The sequence below is a fragment of the Capsicum annuum genome, unplaced genomic scaffold (assembly GCF_002878395.1).
Source record: "Capsicum annuum cultivar UCD-10X-F1 unplaced genomic scaffold, UCD10Xv1.1 ctg2352, whole genome shotgun sequence".
NCBI classification, from domain to species: domain Eukaryota; kingdom Viridiplantae; phylum Streptophyta; class Magnoliopsida; order Solanales; family Solanaceae; genus Capsicum; species Capsicum annuum.
Window position 1 is genome coordinate 475,780 of NW_025829669.1, and position 22,679 is coordinate 498,458.

Here is a 22,679-nt window from a genome sequence, read left to right on the forward strand (position 1 = left end):
GATCTCATGTCAAATCCTTGAATTGTGAATTGATTGTTGAAGTTATGATACATTAACATGCTTGCTTATTGCCATGTACAAGATTATGCCTCCAAAGTGTTTGTCAAAATGTCTAAGTGAATGAATTGTGCATGCTGATCTTTTGGTTATGCTTTTAAAGATGGGTATGGTCCAATTGTCAATGTTATCGTGTACTGGGGGTTGTGATACCCGAAATTTAGTTCTTTACTTAGTTTTCAGTAGTTTCAGGAGGGTCCCAGTCATATTATTAGCAGTAATACTCGGTCGGTTAAAATGGTCAGTGCGAGTTCAGTCCAGCTTAGCCCAATTAAGTGATCAGTATCATATTCAATTGTTGGCTCAGTTAAACTCAGTTTAACTCAGTAATTAATGTCGAGCGAACCCAGGGATGGGAGTATTCCCGCCAAGTTAGGGTAAGACCCTTAGTAGCAAATCCCTGAGTTACAGAACTACGTCGCCAGCGTAGGTTGAGATATCTTCCTACCAGAAAAGGGTTGACACATCTCAAATGAGTTTTTCTACCAGTGAGGGTTGACAAAATGTCTTCTTGCCAGTTAGGGTGACTCACAACCAGTGTTAGTACACATGGCATGGTACTAACACCCTTCCAACTAGGGTTACAGGTTGGACCCCAATTAGTTCATATTGGTGCATGTCGGTTAGATGATACCTCCCACAGTCTTAGTTTCAGTATTCAGTACAGAACTAGATTCAGTTCTATATGACCATGACTTATAATTATCAGTTATTCAGTTATCAGAAATTCAATATTTCAGTTTCAGTCTAGACTATGAATTATCAGTTATTCAGATACAGATCTCAGTACTACAGTTTCAAAATATTTCAGATATACGATATACGCTTGGTCTTGCATGTTTAGTATTTTTAGTTTCACATGTACTCTCATACAGTTACCTAATGTTATTCAGCCAGTTATTATTACATGCACATGAACCCATGCATATTAACTAACCTCATTTAGCATACCAGTACATTCAAAATACTGATCGCATCATTCAAAATACTGATCGCATACTCATTTCTTGCGCTATGATGTCTTATATCATAGGTCCAGACGCTCGGATTCCTGACCGTACTTAGATATTTCAGTGCATCAGCAACAGTAGCAGGGGTGAGTCCTCATCCTTCGAGGATGAATTATATTATATTTGGTTATGTCAGTAGATCAGTAATTCAGTCAGTTAGAGTTAGTTGGGGGCTTGTCCCATCAACTCTACAGTCAGTCAGTTTAGAGCTTTCAGACTAGCACAAATAGTTGGTCAGTTTTTAATTGTTATTATCAATTATTTTATCAGAATTGCTAGTATGTTTTCAAACATTTAAATCCATGATGCAGTATTGTTTTCAGATACAACAATCTCATGGCATTTTCAGATAATTTTTTGCATATGTTGTTCATCAGTTTTACTCATTGCTCATAGCAGGTACTAACTCATAGGTTAGCTTCTGGTCCCACGGGGCTCTAAGTACCGTGTAACGCCCAAGGTGTACTCTCGGAGCATTACACTATTGAAAACTATATCTACTCTCAAAATGTGCCAATCAAACACTCATTGGTGACATGGCAAGTTGCGTTTGTATCACCTGAACTTGAGCATGTGATTGTCGGAATAATACAGTTTTAAGAAAATTAACTTCTGGCCATTTTTTCCAACTTCTCCTCTTTTATGTTTCATGAGAAGAAAAAATTCATCAACAAATGTTTTTTTGTGAATTCTTCTTTGTTTTCTTACTGTTAATAAGTAGAGATCAGTTCTAGAACAACAATACACGCTTTTAAATCTTCTTCTTCAAATTCAAGTGAAATCGCATCTTCCATAGTGCAGGCCATCAGACTCTTTCCTCTTTTACTATTCCACTCTTTCTTTTACCCCAAAATCCTTCCTTTAAAGCCTCTAAAAACTGATCTGTATAATCTGACAAATCAAGACTATATTGGACTTCACCAAAAATATTGTTCGGTAAATTTATGTTTTTCCTCAATATCATTCTGCCAAGTCTAGGAACTCCTTCGTGTGGTGATGCTCTGGACACCAGGATGTGATCTATGCTACTTACTTCTATTTATTTCATAAGATGCTGAGTGGAGTCAATTGAGTCTGTCATAATCATCTAGAATACAAACTGGGTTTGTCCTGAACGACTCAAAAAGTGAGATTAAAATTTGTCACATAGAAGCTCGTTGTTATCCATTTTAAAGTATATGATCATTCAGCATAGTATTAGTTTATTTTCTATCTAGTAGTATATTGCATGATAGTTTATAGCAATATGGATGATGATTCTTTCTCCTATCTATTTCCTTCATGTGTTTCCATAAAAACCCTCGGACAAAAGGTCTTTTACAATTTCTGGAACTTGAGTATCTTCTTAATAAAATGCTAGAATCCAGGGAGCCTGCTGCAATTCCAGCCTCATTTACTTCAGGATGTAAATGTTCTTCCTCTATTGTTCATAAAATTATTCAGCCTTGTGATTTATGATCCATTATCTGTATTCAACTGACACTGGTTGAAGTTTTATTTACTACACTATTTGTTTGTTATGACATAAGGAAAGAAGAAACCGAAAGTTCTTCTAGAAAAATGATTCTCCGACATATAATATAGAGCATTTTCACTATTCTTCCTAAAAAATATTTCGCTGACATAATATAGTGCCACCTTAGATACAATTTAGTGGGTAATATATTTGACCAACGCCATGAACTGATGTTAAAGCCTAAGCTCTGGTTAACTTAGGAATATTCCATGTACATTAAGAATTCCAACAACAAACCTAGTGTATTCCCACCAAGTGAGGTCTGGGGGGGTAAAAATACGTGGTCCATACCGCTACCTCTAAAGAAGTAGAGAGATTATTTTCGATAGACCCTCAGCTCAAGATAAAAGGATAGTTAACAAAGTTATAGTAATACATGGAATGGGATGGGTGGCATAACCGAAATAAGAAATAAGAAACAATAATAATATAAATAAGAGAGACACGAAAATAAGAGTAATACAAAATAAGAAAAAAAGGAAATAAGAGATAAGAATTGACAAGAAGAATTCTTATACGGAAACCCTCGAAGAATAATAGGTTCTACCATGCGTTCCTTTACTTTTAAAAACTTCTACTACTAGTTAGGTGTGTCATAGTTTATTACCTTTCATAAATTTCCCTTGTTGGTTGATTTTAAAATTGCATTACCTGCGATTGCCAGAGACCTGTAATTACGTATATGAAAACTGTGAATATTACCATGTATAATTCACTCACATTTTCTTTTGTCAGAAATTTTGTACTCTATAAATGGGTATGTGGTGCAATTTAATTTAGTTTACTTGACATGTTTCTACTATAAAGATATCTTGTATAGTTGAGTTATAGCTTTTCAGTCTCCTACTTTTGGTTTTGATGTATATTTTATGTTCCAGAAGAGCTGCATTTTTTTTCTAGATAACAGTAACCTTCAATAACTAGGTGTAAGACCCCGCAAAATCCTACCTTAACTCAACCCTTTAGAGCATGAAAAGAGGTCCCAGACTTAGAAAATTTCAGCTAAGTAATGACACTTACTCTTATTTTAGAACCTTGGTATTTCCATGATTTTATTTATGACCTTAAAATATCAATTTTTAAGTCGATTCATGATCAGGGATGTCAATGGGTGTTCTCGGATGAGTTTCAAAATTTTTGGACCTCGTTAGAAGCTTGTTTAAATGTTGAAAATAGTGAGTCAACGCGATCTCGATGCATTGCATCGCTTATCACATCAACGGATATCTTCTCAAGTATTCAGTACAAATTCCATTGAGCCAACGCGATATCGACGCGTCGCGTCGGCCATCGTGTCGACCCCATCAATGCAGTGTGTCAGTCTGCGCGTCGGTGGGCACATTTTTCAGTAATTAAAAGTCCACATCCAGAGGGGTATTAGGGTCACTTCCCCACTCTTATTCAGCTGTAAAACACGAGATTAAACTATCCTAAGAAAAAAACCACTCACTTTCTCTCAATTTCTCTCAAGATCAAACCCTAGGGCATTTAATTTCTAGTCCAAGCTTCAAGAACACACCATCAATCTTCACGAATTTGATTACCAAGGTATGTTAGGTGTTCATCCAAGGGTTTCCTTCCACCCTTGGAGTTCAAGAACCTCTTTTGAAACTACAAGTTCATTGATTTCATGAATTTCATGTTGAATTTGATTGTATTCATGATTATGATATTATTTAGGTTTCTAATCCATGATTTATGACAAGTTCATGTGAAGTAATTAACATGTGTGTAGTGTTATATGGATTTATGTTAAAATACCCTTTAATTTGTGAGTTGGGATTGTGATCATGATGCTTGCATGTTGGTTATTATTATGTGCATAAATTATGCTCCCCAAGTGTTTGATAAAATGTTCATGTGAGTTGAAGGGTGAAATCATGACATAATAGTATGTGCACAAGTTCATGCTCCCCAAGTGTTTGATAAAATGTTCATGTGAGTTGAAGGGTGAAATCATGACATAATAGTATGTGCACAAGTTCATGCTCCCCAAGTGTTTGATAAAATATTCATGTAAGTTGAAGGATGATATCATGACATAATAGTATGTGCACAAGTTCATGCCTCTCAAGCACTTGACAAAATGTCAAAAGGAAAGCATGTCTAACAAGCTACTATCGTTATGCTATTATGATCATGTCATGTTTTACTTTTAATGCTATAGAGTCCTGGAGGTATTCAATACCCAAAAATCTAGTTGTTTACCTAGAATTTTAGTAACTGCAGAATAGTCTCAGTAATGTCATGAACCGTAGTACTCAGTCAGTTACAGAACTCAGTGAACTCAGTCTAATTCAATTAGACATCATAATCAGTAACAGTTCGGTCAAGCCTAGAACAGTCTAGAAATAAGTTTAGGGTCTATTCAGTTAGGAGTAGGAACCAGTACCGAGCGAACCCAAGGATGGGGACATTCCTTCCAGTAGAGGGTTTGACCCTTAGTAGCAATCCCTACATTATAGAACTATGTAGCCAGCGTAGGTTGAGATATCTTCCTCCCAGACAAGGGTTGATGCATCTTGTACGATTTTTTCTGCCAGTAAGGTTGACAAAATATCTTCCTGCTAGATAGGGTTAACTCACAGCCATTATTAGTATCCCTTGGTAAGGTTCTAACACCCTTCCAACTAGGGTCACAGGTTAAACCCCAACTCAATTTATAATCAGGGTATATCGGTTAGATGAACATTCCCACAGTTACAGTTACAGTTTCAGTTCCAGACTCAGTATAGAACTCAATTTAGTTCTACAGGATCAGGACTTTTAGAAACAGTCACCCAGCTATCAGTAATACAATTATTAGAAAAACTCAGATATCCACCATTTAGTTATCAAAACTTAGTATCCAGTATTAGTATGATCTCAATTACAATATATGTAGTTATGTGCACAGTATTGCATAAACAGTATTTTAGTAGTTTCAGTCATATATGTACTCTCATCCAGTTATATTTATATTATTCAGCCAGTTAATGTTCATGCATATGATCCCTTTCGTATCAACCTACCTCACTTAGCATACCAGTATATTCAAAGTAATGACGCATACTTTTTTTGTGTTATGATGTCTTATATCATAGGTTCGGACACACGGGCTCCTGACTGTACTTAGTAGCCCAAACTATCAGTAGAAGATATAGTGGTGAGTCCTCATGGTTCAAGGACAGAGTTATTATTTTAGTATTCCAGTAGTTCAGTATATTCAGTAGTCGGAGTTAGTTGGGGACTTGTCCCATCAACTCCATATTCAGACAATTAGAGAATTCAGACTAGATTATTTTAGACAGATGTTCAGTTGTTCAGTATTTATTTATCAGTATTTGTTTTTTAGTTATGAACCTTATGGAAACTTCAGCCTAACTTCCATATCTATTTCAGTATTATTATTCAGTGCTCACAGTAGGTACCAGTCATGGGTTGGCTTGTGGTCCTTCGGGGTCGCAAGCACTGTGTCACGTTTGGGGTTCAGACTCGAGCGTTACAAAATTAGTATCAAATCCTAAGGTTCAATAGAGTCCTAGGAAGTCTGAAATCCAAGTCTAGTAGAGTCTTGTGCATAGGTGTGTAGCACGCCACACTTATGGATAAGAGGCTATGAGGCATTTTTAGGAAAAGTTTCCCTTCTTTTAGTGTTCATATTGTGTGAGTAAGCATGAGCTTAAGTTAAAATCTCTATTTAATCTAATGTTTCCTTCCGTTTATAGAATATGCCTCCCAAAAGAACCAATGGAAAAGGAATTGGAAATCAGCCAACACCCCCGTCCGTTCAGGCAGATCCCTTGGACGAGCATGTCTTCCATGCAGAATTTAGAGCAACTTTCACCACTCTAGCTCATTTTGTGGCAGCCTAGAATGAACCCAGCTACTTTTCAGGCCAACCCAATGGCCAATACTGCTGCAGCTAGAATTTGGGACTTTACACAAATAAATCCTCCATTATTTACTGGGTCTAAGCCTGAGGAGGACCCATAGGAATTCCTTGACACGGTGCAGAAATTCACAGATATTATGAGGTGACTTCTAGTGAGAGTGCTGAGTTAGTCGCATATCAATTGCAGGATATGGCTCATATATGATTTAAGTAGTGAAAGGCAGACAGGGGCACAGATGATGGGCCCGTAGAATGGGAGGATTTTATTATTGCTTTCCTTGATAGGTTCTTCCCATTGGAGTTGAGGAAAGCTAAGGTTTTAGAGTTTATTAATTTGACATAGGGAAACATGACAGTGAAAGAGTATTCTCTGAATTTTACTCAGCCAGATATGCCCCCTCATGCGGTAGCAGATAGAAGATCTAAGATGAGTAAGTTTATGTTGGGTGTATCTAACAGTGTAGTCAAGGAGTGTAGGACCGCAATGTTTATTAAGGATATAAACATATCTAGGCTCATAGTCCATGCTCAGTAGATAGAGGACTTTAAGAATAAGGAGAATGAGAGAAAGAAAAGGAGAGCTAAAATAGGTAGTTTTAACTTCACTCAGCCTAAGTCAGAGGGTGGTAATTATTCTCAGTTTTCCGCAAAAATTTTAGTTCCGCCCAAAATCTTTAGTTTCATCCTCGTCTAGTGCTCCAGTGTCAAAATTCAGAGATGGTAACAAACATAAGGCACTAGGCCCTAAACCCCAAGGTAGTTTTAGCAGTGCCCGAACAAATCCTCTTTGCCAGAAGTGTGGCAGAAACCATTAGGGTGTCTGTTAAGCTGGCAATGAAATATGTTTTAAATATGGCAAGCTAGGCCATAGGGTCACAGAGTGTCCTCAGGTGGGTTTGCAGAGTCAACATAATTGTCCCCCAGCTCAGTTCGGATGCCCGATTCAGCAGGGTACCATTTCTAATGCCATCAGTGGGCAGCGCTCAAACAGACTCTATACACTTTAGTTCCGACAGGATCAGACAAATTCTCTTGATGTAGTCACTGGTATGTTACAAGTTTATCATTTACATGTTTATGCTTTGCTAGATCCAGGAGCTTCTTTGTCCTTTGTAACTCCCTATATAGCTGTTGACTTCAGAGTCAGTCCCGAAATCCTAGCAAAGCCCTTCTTAGTCTCTACCCCATTGTGTAAATCTATCATAGACCGACGAATATATAGGAACTATCTGGTTATAGTATCTCAGAAAGTTACATCAGCAGATTTAATAGAGCTAGAGATGACGGATTTTAATGTCATTCTCGGCATGGATTGGCTCCATTCATGCTATGCTTCAATTGACTATAGAAATAGAGTTTTCTATTTTCAATTTTTAAATGAACCTATCCTAGGATGGAGGGGTAGTACTTCAGCACTTAGGGGTCAGCTTGTTTCCTACCTAAAGGCGAGGAAAATGATATCCAAGGGGTGTGTCTACCATCTTGTTCGAGTTAAGGATTCTAGTTTCGAAACTCCTAGTATTAAGTCAGTTCCAGTAGCATGTGAATTTCCAGATGTGTTTCCTGAAGATCTCCCTAGAGTTCCTCCCAAGAGGGAAATTAACTACGAAATAGACCTTTTTCCTGATACTCAGCCAATCTCTATCCCGCCATATAGAACAGCTCCAAAAGAACTCAAAGAGTTAAAAGAACAGTTGAAGGATATCTTAGATAAGGGATTTATTAGGCCCAGTGTCTCCTTGTGGGGCACACTAGTTCTATTCATGTGTAAGAAAGACGTTACTCTCAGAATGTATATCGACTATCGTTAGTTAAACAAAGTCACGGTCAAGAACAAGTATCCACTTTCCAAAATCAAGGAATTGTTTGACCAACATCAGGGTGCTAGTTACTTTTCTAAGATAGACCTTAGATCATGCTATCATCAGCTCAGAGTCAGAGAATGTGATATTCTAAAATCAGCTTTCAGAACTCGATATGATCACTTCAAATTTCTAGTCATGTCATTTTGTTTTACCAATGCCGTAGAAGCTTTCATGGACTTGATAAACCGTGTGTTCAATCAGTACTTGGACATGTTCATCATAGTCTTCATTGATGACATTTTTATCTACTCTCGTAGTGAACAGGATTATGCAGACTATCTCAGAATAATGTTACAGACCCTCAAAGTCCATCAATTGTTTGCCAAATTCATTAAATACAAATTTTGGCTAAGGTCAGTAACTTTCCTTGGTCATATCATTTTCGATGATGGCATTAGATTTGACCTTCAAAAGACCAAAGCAGTGAGAAACTAGCCCAGACCCATCTCTCCATCAAATATCAGGAGTTTCTTGGGTTTGGCTAGCTATTATCGATGGTTTGTGGAAGGGTTTTCAGGAGTTAAAGAATCGACTTACTACAGCCCAGATTGACTCAGAAGAAAGTCAAGTTCCAGTGGTCAGATTCTTATGAGAAGAGTTTTTAGGAGTTAAAGAATCGACTTACTACAGCCCAGTTTTGATTTTTCCAGATGGTTCAATGGGTTTGTGGTATATTGTGATGCCTCAAGATTTGATTTGGGGTGTGTTTTGATGCAGAAAGGTAAGGTCATAGCCTATGCCTCTAGACATCTTAAGCCCCATGAAAAGAACTATTCCATTCATGATATTGAGTTAGTAGTTGTAGTGTTTGCCGTAAATATTTGGAGGCATTATTTATATGGAGTACATGTTGATGTGTTCACAGACCATAAAAGCCTGTAGCATGTGTTTTCTCAGAAAGACCTGAACCTGCGTCAGAGAAGGTGGTTAGAGTTGTTAAAAGACTACAACATGAGTGTTCTATATTATCCGGGTAAGGACAATGTAGTGGCTGATGCTCTCAGTAGGATGTCTATGGGTAGTGTTACTCACATAGAGGATAGTAAGAAGAAGTTAGTTCAGGAAGTTCATCAGCTTGCCCGACTAGGTGTCCGCTTAGTCGATTCAGTAGAGGGTAGCGTATGGGTGTAGAATAGTTTAAAATTATCTCTGGTTTCTGAAGTAAAAGAAAAGAAGGACAGGGATCCCAGTTTAGTTAACTTGAAAGAGTCAGTCAGAGATTAGAAAGTAGACATTTTCTCCCAAGGAGGAGATAGTGTGTTACATTGTCAGGTAGACTATATGTAACATGTGTAGATGGCGTGAGACAATGGATTCTTGCAAAAATGCATAGTGCGCGCTACTCGATTCACCTAAGGGCCACCAAGATGTACCGCTACTTGCAAAAAGTCTACTGGTGGAGTGGGATGAAGAGAGACATTGCAGAGTTTGTAGCTAAGTGCTCAACATGTCAGCAGGTTAAGATCGAGCATCAGAAGCCTAGTGGAGCTATGCAGGAGTTCAGTATTCCTACTTAGAAGTGGAAGGAGGTGAACATGGATTTTGTGATGGGTTTGCCCCGTACCCGTCGTCAGCATGATTTGATTTGGGTCATTGTGGATAGGATGACCAAATTAGCTCATTTTTTACCAGTTTATACCTCTTATTCAGCCAAGGATTATGCCAAGCTCTATGTTAGAGAATTCATCAGATTGCACGGAGTTCCATTGTCCTTCATTTCAGATAGAAGCATGTAGTTCATATCTCAATTTTGGAAAACCTTCCAAAATGGTCATGGTAGCCAAGTTCACCTCAGTGCAGCCTTCCACCCTCAGACAGATAGTCAAGCAGAAAGGACCATTAAGGGTGTGTACTATTGACTTTAAGGATAGTTGGGATAACTATTTGCCACTGATTGAGTTTGCATATAATAACAGTTACCATTATAGCATCCAGATGACTTCGTTTGAGGCACTTTATGGGAGGAGATATAGATCTCCCATTAGTTGGTTTGAAGTGGATGAGGCTACAGCGGTAGGTCCTGACTTGGTATTTGATGCGTTAGAAAAAGTTCAATTAATCAGGAAAAGGCTTAAGACAGCTCAGAGCCGACAGAAATCATATGCAGATGTGCAAAGAAAAGATCTCGAGTTTGAGATTGGTGATTATGTGTATTTGAAAATCTCACCTATGAAGGAGTGAAAAGTTTGTCAAGAAGGGGAAGCTCAGTCCCCGATATATCGGTCCTTACTGAATCCTCAACCATTTTGAAAAGGTAGTTTATGAGCTTAAGTTGCCTTCAAACTTAGCTTCAGTGCACCTAGTGTTTCACGTCTCCTTACTTAAGAAATGCATTGGTGACCCAGCAGTTGTAATCCCTATAAAGGGTATAGATGTTCACAACAGTCTCTCTTATAAAGAAGTTCTAGTCAAAATTCTTGATCATCAGGTTCGCAGAACGAGAAACAAAGAAGTTCCTCTAGTCAAAGTTCTTTGGCCGAATTAGTCCATTGAGGGAGCTACTTAGGAAGCAGAAGCAGATATGCGGACAAAGTATCCTCATCTCTTTTCCGCAAACTCATACTCAGCTCAAGGTAACGATTTTTCTTAAATTTACTAAGTTCCATGCTCAGATTACCTTTACAAACTCGATAACGATTTCAGTTGTATAATATTCTCATATCATACATACCTTCTAAAACAGCTTAGTCATGTGCCATGTCTTCATGCTTCAGTTATGCATATTCACTGTTCAGTATGAAAACTCAGTATATCAGTAGTTTCAGTTATGTAATCATGTTTCAGTTGTGCATGTTCAGTATGTAAACTCAGTCTATCAGTATTCTCAACTTAGTCAATCTCATTCGAGGACAAATGTTCCCAAGGGGGAGATATTGTAAGACCCCGCAAAATCCTAGCTTAACTCAGCCTTTTAGAGCATGAAAAGAGGTCCCAAACTTAGAAAATTTTAGCTAAGTAATGACACTTAGTCTCATTTTAGGACCTCGGTATTTCCATGATTTTATTTATGACCCTTATGACCTTAAAATGATGATTTTTAAATCGATTCATGATTAGGGATGTCAATGGGTGTTCTCGAGGGAGTTTTGGAATTTTTTGACCTCGTTAGAAGCTTGTTTAAATGTTAAAACAGCGAGTCAACGCGATCTCGATGTGTCGCATTGCTTATCGTGTCAGCGGATATTTTTTCCAGTATTTAGTGCAAATTCTAGTGAGCCAACGTGATATCAATACATCGCATCAGCCATCGCGTCGATCCTATCAATGCGGCACGTCGATCTGCGCGTCGCTGGGCAAGTTTTTCAGTAATTAAAAATCTGCATTCAGAGGGGTATTTGGGTCATTTCCCATTCTCATTTAGCCCTAAAACACAAGATTAAACTATCCTAAGGGCAAAACCACTCACTTTCTCTCAATTTCTCTCAAAAACAAACCTTAGAACATTTAATTTCAAGTCCAAGCTTCAAGAACACACCATCAATCTTCACGAATTTGATTACCAGGGTATGTTAGATGTTCATCCAAGGGTTTTCTTCCATCCTTGAAGTTCAAGAACCTCTTTTAAAACTACAAGTTGATTTATTTTATGAATTTCATGTTGAATTTGATTGTATTCATGATTATGATGTTATTTGGGTTTCTAATCCATGATTTAATGACAAGTTTCATGTGAAGTAATTAACATGAGTGTAGTATTATGTGGATTTATGTTAAAAGCCCTTTGAATTTGTGAGTTAGGATTGTGATCATGATGTTTGCATGTTGATTATTATTATGTGCATAAATTATGCTCCCCAAGTGTTTGATAAAATGTTCATATGAGTTGAAGGGTGAAATCATAACATAATAGTATATGCACAAGTTCATGCTCCCCAAGTGTTTGACAAAATGTTCATGTGAGTTAAAGGATGAAATCACGACATAATAATATGGCATAAGTTCATGCCTCTCAAGTGTTTTACAAAATGTCTAAAGGAAAGCATTGCTAACAAGCTACTATTGTTATGCTATTATGATTACGCCATGTTTTAGTTCCAATGCTCTCAAGTCCTGGGGTATTCAATACCCAAAAATCTAGCTGTTTTCCTAGAATTTCAGTAGCTACAGAATTGTCTCAATAATTTCACGAATCGTAGTACTCAGTTAGTTACAGAACTCAATGACTCAGTCTAATTCAGTTAGACATCATGATCAGTAATAGTTCAGTCAAGCCTAGAACAGTCTAGAAATCAGTTCAGGGTCTATTCAGTTGGGAGTAGGAATCAGCATCGCGCGAACCCAGGGATGGAGGTATTCCTGCAGTAGAGGGTTTAACCCTTAGTAGCAATTCCTGCGTTACAGAACTCCATAGCCAGTGTAGGTTAAGATATCTTCCTGCCAGAAAAGGGTTAATGCATCTCGTACGAGTTTTCCTGCCAGTGAGGTTAGACGAAATATCTTCATGCCAGATAGAATTAACTCACAGCCATTGTTAGTATCCCTTGGCAAGGTGCTAACACCCTTCCAACTGGGGTCACAGTTTAGACCCCAACTCATTTTATAATCGGGGTATGTTGGTTAGATGAACACTCCTATAGTTACAGTTTCAGTTTCAGACTCAGTATAGAACTCAGTTCAGTTCTACAAGATCAAAACTGTCAGAAATAGTTACCCAACTATTAGTAATACAGTAATAAAAAAAAACTCAGATATCAGTCATTTAGTTATCAAAACTCAGTATCCAGTATTATTATGATCTCAATTACAGTATATATAGTTATGTGCAATTTATTGCATAATCAGTGTTTCAGTAGTTTCAGTTATACATGTACGCCCATCCAGTTATATTCATATTATTCAGCCAGTTAATGTTCATGCATATGATCCCTTTCATATCAACCTACCTCACTTAGCATACCAGTATATTCAAAGTAATGACGCATACTTTTTTGGTGTTATGATGTCTTATATCATAGGTTCGGACACACGGGCTCCTGACTGTACTTAGTAGCCCAAACTATCAGTAGAAGATATAGTGGTGAGTCCTCATGGTTCAAGGACAGAGTTATTATTTTAGTATTCCAGTAGTTCAGTATATTCAGTGGTCGGAGTTAGTTGGGGACTTGTCCCATCAACTCCATATTCAGACAATTAGAGAATTCAGACTAGATTATTTCAGTAGCATCTACAATATAGTCATAGAAGAGTCTTTGCTTAGGGGGAGATTTCTCCCTATAGGTTTTATGTTTTTTTCAATATTAGTTTTTGATATGTAGGTCGTTTGACCAAACAACATCAATAATATGTTTTTAGTATGTTTTTCTTTGTCGTCTGAATTATCACTGCGATAGTTTGACCCAACAAGTGGTATCAGAGCTTACGGTTCAATGGTCCAATAGTGTGGTGAGACGAGATTAAACAGGTTCAAAGCGGTTTCAAAATCAAGCTGTAACAATTTGGGCGATAATGAAGATTTTTGTCAAACTACATGTGGAGAACAAGTTTCAACCATATTTTCAACACACCTGCTGCTATATCTTTAAAAATGAAAATAAAATATTGATTTTAAACTAATTTTTAACCATGATATTTTAAACCTTATTTTTAACCATGGCAAGCAGTAGTTATGAAGATTATATCAAGAACAAAGTTCATGCACGTGATATGAAGAGAGGACAGATCAAGTGAAGAAAATCAAGCCAAAAAGGGGAGATTTGTTAAGGTTTTTGCCCTGATTTTCTTACTATATTTAAGTTTTATTTTTCTTAGAAGGAAAATAAAAGTTACCATAATTACTTTTACTTTTTCTGAAAGAAAAAATATAATTCTTTTTTATATTTGGTTAACCTCTTTCTTGGAGAAAGGTTTTGAACATCTATAAATAGAAAATCTCCTTCTCATACCATAACACAATAGCATCCACAATCTAGTCATAAAAGAGTCTTTGTTTAGGGGGAGATTTCTCTCAATAGGTTTTATGTTTTTTCAATATTAGTTTTTGATATGTAGGTCGTTTGACCAAACAACATCAATAATATGTTTTTAGTATGTTTTTCTTTGTCGTCTGAATTATCACTATGATAGTTTGCAACTAATAGCTTCCGCATGACGCCCTCTTGATTTCGAACCCAACAATAGTCATCCATTAGTTTTACATGACCGGACCATAATAAGTTGGTATTTACCAATTATTGAATTCAGTTGTTTTCCTATTCTACTGAAAAGTTGTGTTATATTTGGCTCTGATTACTTTACAACAGTCAGAATATTTGGTAGTAAATTTCAAAAAATATATATTACAACAGCTGTAGTTGAAAATATAAATAATTAAATAAATATATTAATAAATATATAATCAGACCCTTATACGAAAATTAAATAATTATTTAAATAAATTATTAAATATGTATTTCCAACCACTATAGTCGAAAAAATAAATAATTAAATAAATATATTACTAAATATATAATCAGATCCTTATACGAAAATTAAATAATTATTTAAGTAAAATATTAAATATATATTTTCGACCACTGTAGTCGAAAATACTAATAACTAAATAAATATATGACTAAATATATAAGCATACCCTTTATACAGAAAATTAATAATTAATTAAATATATTATTAATTATATTTTCTACCACTGTAGTCAAAAAATATAATAATTAAATAAATATATTACTAAATACAATATATATTTCTGACTAGTCGAAAATACTAATAACTAAATAAATATATGACTAAATATAAAATCATACCTTATATATAGAAAATTAATACTTAATTAAATATATTATTAATTACATTATCGACCACTGTAGTTGAAAAATGTAATAATTAAATAAATATATTATTAATTACATTATCGACCACTGTAGTTGAAAAATGTAATAATTAAATAAATATATTACTAAATACAATATATATTTTCGACCACTGTAGTCGAAATTACTAATAACTAAATATATAATCATACCTTTATACAGAAAATTAATAATTAATTAAATATATCATTAATTATATTTCCGACCACTATAGTCGGAAAATGTAATAATTAAATAACTAAATTACTAAATACAATATATATGTCCGACCACTGTAGTCGAAAATACTAATAACTAAAGAAATATATGACTAAATTTATAATCATACCCTTTATACAGAAAATTAATAATTAATTAAATATATTATTAATTATATTTTCGACCACAATAGTCAAAAAAAGTAATAATTAAATAAATATATTGCTAAATACATTACAAAAAAACTGCTCTATAAATATATTAAATATTTTCGACTACTGTAGTCGAAAATATTAAATAATTAAATATATTTAATTTATACCCGACTGTAGTGGTCAGAACATTATATTTAATTATTAAATAAATAATTATATAAAATATGAGTTACACGGTAGTCTTTGAAACAGCCTCTGGCAGAAATGGAAGGTAAGGTTGCATACGATACACCCTTGTGGTGGGGCCCTTCCCCGGACACCGTGCATAGCGGTAGCTTTAGTACACCGGGCTGCCCTTTTTTTACACGGTAGTCTTTTACATTGTAGTAATTAATCTAAATATATAATTAAATTATATTAATTAATTTAAAATATATAATTAAAAAATATCAAATATATAATCGATTGATGTAGTCGAAGATATTAAATAATTAAATATAATAAAAATTTTATAAATAATTAATTTAAATATATTAAATATCTAACTGACTGATGTAGTCGAAAAAATAAATAATTAAATATATTAAATATATAGCCGACTGCTGTAGTCGGAAATATTAAATATATAACCGACCCGACCAAACTCATCAAAATACCTTTCCTCTTTTGTAACTAGTATCCGTTCCCACGCAATGCATGAAAAGTGTTAGGGAGAAAAAAAATCTAAATATTGTTATCTTATTAGTTTGACACATTGAATCTTTTATTATTTTATTGATTGTGAAATTTAAAACATCTTATTCGTGTTTATTTATTAGTTTTTTATAAATGGAAAAAAATAGACTTATATAAAGAAAATAAAATAATTATTTAAATTATCAAACAAAAATTAAAAAAAAAGGTGTAAATTTTTGATAAATAATAATCTCAATTCTCTTTAACTAACTCAACAAAAGAAGTCATAAATGTGAATTTTAGGTCGGAATTTCTCAAGAATCAAACACTCTTTCCTTATAAATAGAGTTCTTTAAAAACAATTTTTTAAAATATAGAAATATAATATCGATTCAACTATTTGATAGAAATATAATATCAAATTAACTATTTGTTTATTTGATTATATTATATGTTATATTTCAACTATACTTTTTTTTCTCAATCTAATATGCCCAATAATAAAATAACTTCTAATTTTAGGGAAACCAATTATATAGTCATCAAATGACTGTTTTGTTTCTTATATTTTTAACGTATTTAACTACTATTTCAATTATAAGTATCTCATTTTGCTAGTATGATATTTTATTAGTTTATCGCTTGATTTAGTATCATTATTTATTACTTTATTTTTATCATAGCATAGATAGTTTTTTAAAATATTCTTTAATTATTTTAAAATTATTTGAAATTTTTTAATTTTATTTATTTTATGATAAATTAAATCACTAAAATTGTGATTAACAATTGTAATCATTTGAGAAGTTACAATCAATTTCAAATTAAAAAAAAAAAAAACTGAACATGATATGGTAATGAATTAATTCAAATTTTAAAAAGCAATAATATATCAAAACCCCTCTAAACTTGTCTCCCCAACTTACTTTAACACTTAAACTGATCTTCTATTTACTAGTTTAGGTGTACGCACTTTGTGCGTGTACCTCAGTTTAATGAGTTCAAACATTACACAATATAGGATATTTGTTTAAATAATAAAAATGAATATAATAATTAAATTTAATATCTTTTGAGTATGTAAAGATGAAGAATTTATTTATTAAATATAACCTTTACCAAAAACGATAATAGAGATATCAAAATAATACAACTAAACTTAACCTTTCAACAAAATATTACGATAAAAGTGATATAAAAACAATACAATTAAACTTAAATTTTACACACAAAAAATTCTCAAAGCCAATCGAGATCATCTACGAATTGTAAATTACCACAAAATAATAAATTAATAGACATATTACAATAATACAATTAAATCTAACATTTACCTAAAAAAAATTTCAAAGCCGACCGACATTCATCTGGCATCGGTAAATTAAAATAAAATAATAAGATAATAAAGATATCAAAACAATACAATTAAACCTAACCTTTCTGCAAGAAATTCTTCAAAGCCAACCAACATTTATCTACAACCTGTGAACTTAAAAATAATAATATAATAGTGATCACAAAGCTTCGATTTTAGCAAATCTAGTTAATATAATAAAAATAATTAAATAATAAATTAAAAAAAATAGTGAAAAGACAGTTTTGTCTAAAGAAAAATCTTTTAATGAAGGGCAGAAAGTTCAAATCACTTTTCTAAGGGTATTAACACTTTAATATATTATAGATAAGTGAAGATTTTGGTACTACTAATTTGTCTTCTTGTGTGGGCACTATTCTCTCTCTCTTTTTTTTTTTTACTATTACTATTACTACTATTATTTCTATTTTTAATAATAATAATAGTAAAATAAAAAATGAATAATAATAATAATAATAATAATAATAATTATTTTTCTTATATATAAATGATAGATTGGTAGTAGTAATAGTAACAGTAAAAAAAAGTAATAATAATAATAATAATAATAATAATAATAATAGAATTTTTGGGTGTTTGCAAAGAGGTGTTCTTTTGACAGATAATTAGGGAACGCAGGCACATTTTGATTTTCTATTCAAGTGTTTCTTTGCTTAATTTTGGTGGTGTTGATTACGTTGGATACAAAGTTTAAGTCTTTTACCTCTCTATAATAATATATTCAAATATTTATATTTTATAAAAATATATTATGTTTTACATTTTATGTTTGGATTCCTGGAGAAAGATAAGTAATTATAATTATTTTATACAATTCAAATTAGAAAATTATATAAATAAGGTAAAACTTTTATCAATTTTAAAGTGTTAAATATTATGAGTTTTAATCTCTTACAAATAGGTAAGGATAAAAATTTAATTTTTATAACTTTAATTGATTTCATTTAAATTAAAAGATCGTGTAATAACTAATTAATAAAGATATGTATTATTACACTTTAGTATTTAAATCTTAAAACTCTTCCTTTCAACTATTCTCATAAACTCTACTTCTTAATGGTGGTTCATTTTCAAGAAACATTTATTAAATAGGAATAGTTAATAAACTACATATTAATGCATGTTTTAATGGACGTGTTTTTTTTCAAGATGACACTTATCTTGAGAGGAACAAAGTAAATCTTTGGAGAGGTCCAGATGAACTTTGATGACATTCCACCAAAAAAAATAATTAATTAATTCACATGTAGAGCTTTAAATTTAATTTCATTCAAATAATAATTCAATTTTCATCTACACAAATTAACAAAAAGAAATGCATAAATTAAAACCAACATTTCAAGAGCTTGTAATTCACTCGATTTTAATGCTAACACATATTTAATAGAAACCAAATCATAATGCCTTATATCTGTAACTTATGTTGTTGACAACATCTAGCAACTACTACTTTTTAATTCAAGTAATGTTAAATACATATGAAATCAAAAAATTTAACCAAAAGAAAAGTTATTTCCATATAATAATGAATATTCTCAGTTCCACCCTTCAAAATATTATTATAAACAAAAAAAAAATAATTTCAAAAGGTGAGTTTAATTTAGCCAAATCTCGTGCTTGGCATGTCCTATCAAATTGATCCAAGAATTGTATCATACCTTAAATTTTTATTTCATTCATGAATACTTTTGAAGAAACGCTTATCAACTCGTTCGTACCGTGAATATTTAAAAAAAACGTTCCTTCATTCTCTTCTTTGTCTCTTGATGTGTCTCTTTGTCGCATTGTTATAAGGAGATGTCAATGTATTTCACATGAAAAGAATAAGAATGAATATCTATAATAAATTATATCATATTGTCAAGCAAAATTAATCACCTTTTAAAATACGAATCATCATCTATCTATATATATTCTCATCATCAACCATCTTCAAGATACCTACAAAATTAATGCACCTCAAAGTAAATTAAATATTATAAAAATATTTTCTGTCGTAAAAAATAATTATAAAGCAAACAGTAAAGAATGAACTAAGATCAAAAGTAAATAATTTTGTTTTATATGTTCATTGAAGATGATACTGTATTATTGTAGAAGGATTGTCAATTTATAAAAATCCAAAAGCTTTTCAAATTATCTAAATATGGTAAATTTATATTCCCCCACCAACATAAATAACTATCAATTTTAAAAAAGTAAGAATTCCAACAACAGTAATTAATAAGTCTAATTTAGTAAAATAAACTTTTAATAAATATTTTTTAAGGTAAATATCATACCAACTATTTTGAAACGGAGAAAGTAGTTATAAGGAAAATTACTCTTTTTTCTTTCTCTTATTTTTTTTCCCTCGAACCACAGATGCATGGATGCTTTTGTTTCCTTAAAAGGAAAATTACTCTTCTTCTTTCTATATTTTTTTCTTCGAAACACAGATACATTTTTTTTTTTTGTTACTAATAAGGAAAATTACCTGGTTCTTCCTATTTCCTCTTTAATTTCTTTTCAAGAATTCAGGACTTGTAAACTATAAATAGTGGTCTTTTAAGTAGTTTTTTTTCTCAAGAATTCAAGTATATATTTTAGTACTATTAATTTTTTATTTCTATATATATTTTAGGATTCAATATTATAATTAATAGTATTAAAATAATTAACTAATAATTTGAGAAAATAATGAAAAAAATAATTTTATCTATTATGGAGTGTTTTAATGAAGGGCAAAATATTCAAATCACTTTTTTAAGGGTCTTCACACTTTTAATATATTATAGATATAAATATAGATATAGATTATAGATTTACCCCCTTAACATCTTTATAGTGAATTTATTTCCCCCTTTATGCTGATGTGGCATTTTCTTAAAAAAAAATGCGTGAACAATAATTTTTGTAAACTGACATACATATATATATATATGTATATATATATATATATCCTCCCCTTCTTCACCCAACCCCGCCAACAGCGCCCCCCCTTCTCCATAGCCAACACCCCCACCCCACTTCTCCTCCAATTATGAAAGTTATCACCCCCACCTTTAATTTATCCTCCTTCGACTTCTTAGATCAATAAAAAAAATGAAATTAAATTTGAAAATTAAAAAATCTACATGATTTGGATGTTTGGTTGTTGATTTTAGAGAATTTGGTGTTGATTTGATCGAATTTTTCGTGTGGGTTAAGTTTTTTATTACTATTTTATGATATTTTTCGATGGTGGTAATTAAATTTTTCAAGTGGGTTGAGTTTTCTGACGAAAATTTACCGAAATTTTAGCCGAAAAACCTGGTAGATGTGGTTTGTGTGGGGGTGGACGGAGGTGGATAGGGGTATGTTTAGGTGTGGGAGTATAGGGGTGGATGGGGGGGCGTCTGCAGGTGGGGGTAGACTGGAGGGGGGAAGGGGGTGGTTATGAAGAAGATGAAAAATGGGGGGTGGGGTGTTTTTTTAATTTAAAATATTTTGTATATTTTAAAATATGTATATATATAAATATTAAAAAAAAATTATTTACGTGTCTATGACGTGATGATGATCTGGCACTGACGTGTCAGCGAGTGTGATGCACTCTTCCTCATGAGAGTGGTACTATATATTAAGGGGGAAAATTAATTCACTATAAAGATGTTAAGGAGGTATATAATTATTAGTAAAGTTTAAGTGCTAAACTAAGTTGTCGGGACAAATTCAAGAGGGTTTTGATGTATTATCTCATTAAAAAATAAAGAAAAATCAGATAATTTAGAAATTAGAACCCAACTGAAATATTGCTTACTTTTAGAGAGTAATTTTGTGTGATTGACTTTGTGCTTAGTGAGGGAATAGGAATTATGACTATTTGATTTTGGGTGTTTGAGATTGCTCTTGGAAAATTATTATTATTATTATTATTATTATTTGATAAAGAGGGTATTTGGATAACTTATAAAAGTGTTTTTAGAAAAAAGAAGAAACAATTTTTCTTTTGTTGATAAGAAGCAGAAAATTTTTATTTTTATTTTTAAGATACAAGTAAAAGCAGAAGAAGTCCTTTTCTTTAAAAAAATCGAAAACACAATTGATGACATTTAGAATAAAAATAATATAATAAATATTTAAAATAATCTCAATAGTAAACTTCTATTAATACATGTCATTGTTCATAAATCATAATTAGTCTCTAAAAAAACTTTTGTTAAAAAAGATTAATCAAATACAATCTGTTTATTAGCAAAACTTTTCAAATTAATTAGGAAAACACAAATTATATTTTCTTAAAAGCATTTTTTTGAAAGGTTATTTTATAAAAATACTTCTCAAATAAGCAGGTTTCTCACAGATTTTTCTTTAAAAAAAAATTAAATTTCTGCATTTATTCTGCCAATTGATAGTTTTAAATATATTTTTTAATTATAATTTTCTTTTAAACTTGTATGTTTCCTGTAGATTGATGGTTTTGTCAATTGACAACGTTTAGTGTTTTCAAAATTTCAATTTTACAGTTGCGCAATTTTTTTTCAATTGACATTTTTTAGTATTTTATAATTACAATTTTAAACTTGCATATTTTATCATTTGAAAGTTTTTAATATTTTAAAATTTCAATTTTAAGATGAGTAATTTTTGTAAATTGACAATTTTTAATATTTGTAAATTACCTATTTTAAATTTATATATTTTTAATCAATCGAAAGTTTATAATTTTTATTATAGTCATTTTTCCTTTAAAAAATAAATTAATTAAAAAGCCCTTAAAATCAAAATGAACCAAAATATATTATAAACACCACAAATTTCAAGATTATTAACAATCACCGTCCAATTTTATGAAGTACTGAATCCACCAAAAAAATTACATGGACCCAACTTTTCATAAATAAATCACGGCATACTTTATTTAGTACGGCTCTCCGGCGGCGACAAGTTCTCCGGCGACGACAGCCCGACAGCGGCGACGACAGCAGCTCAGCGGCAACGACAGCAGCTCGGTGACCAGCACCATTGAACAGGTACAACCATCTCCCTCGCCTTCGATATTTCTTCTTCTTTTATTTTCTTCTTTAACTTGGGTACACAACACTGCTTATAATAACAAATTTAAAATTTTGTTTTTGTTTTTGGAATTGTTAAGTAGTGTTTCATTCTGAAAAATCGTTGCCTACG

The 22,679-nt window shown here is 32.4% G+C and overlaps 1 protein-coding gene across 25 annotated transcripts in view; it reads left to right on the top strand.

The window, feature by feature from the left end:
• The first annotated feature begins 22,301 nt into the window (after positions 1-22,301).
• LOC107854622 (lariat debranching enzyme) overlaps positions 22,302-22,679 on the top strand; it is a 32,059-nt gene continuing 31,681 nt past the window's right edge. For 15 of the 25 annotated variants that reach the window (XM_016699650.2, XM_047402504.1, XM_047402511.1 and 12 more), the window contains exon 1: positions 22,302-22,525. The gene's annotated coding sequence lies outside the window, so the exon portion shown is untranslated. The remainder of the gene's footprint in view (positions 22,526-22,679) is intronic. The other 10 variants (XM_047402507.1, XM_047402505.1, XM_047402518.1 and 7 more) reach the window with 1 other exon arrangement.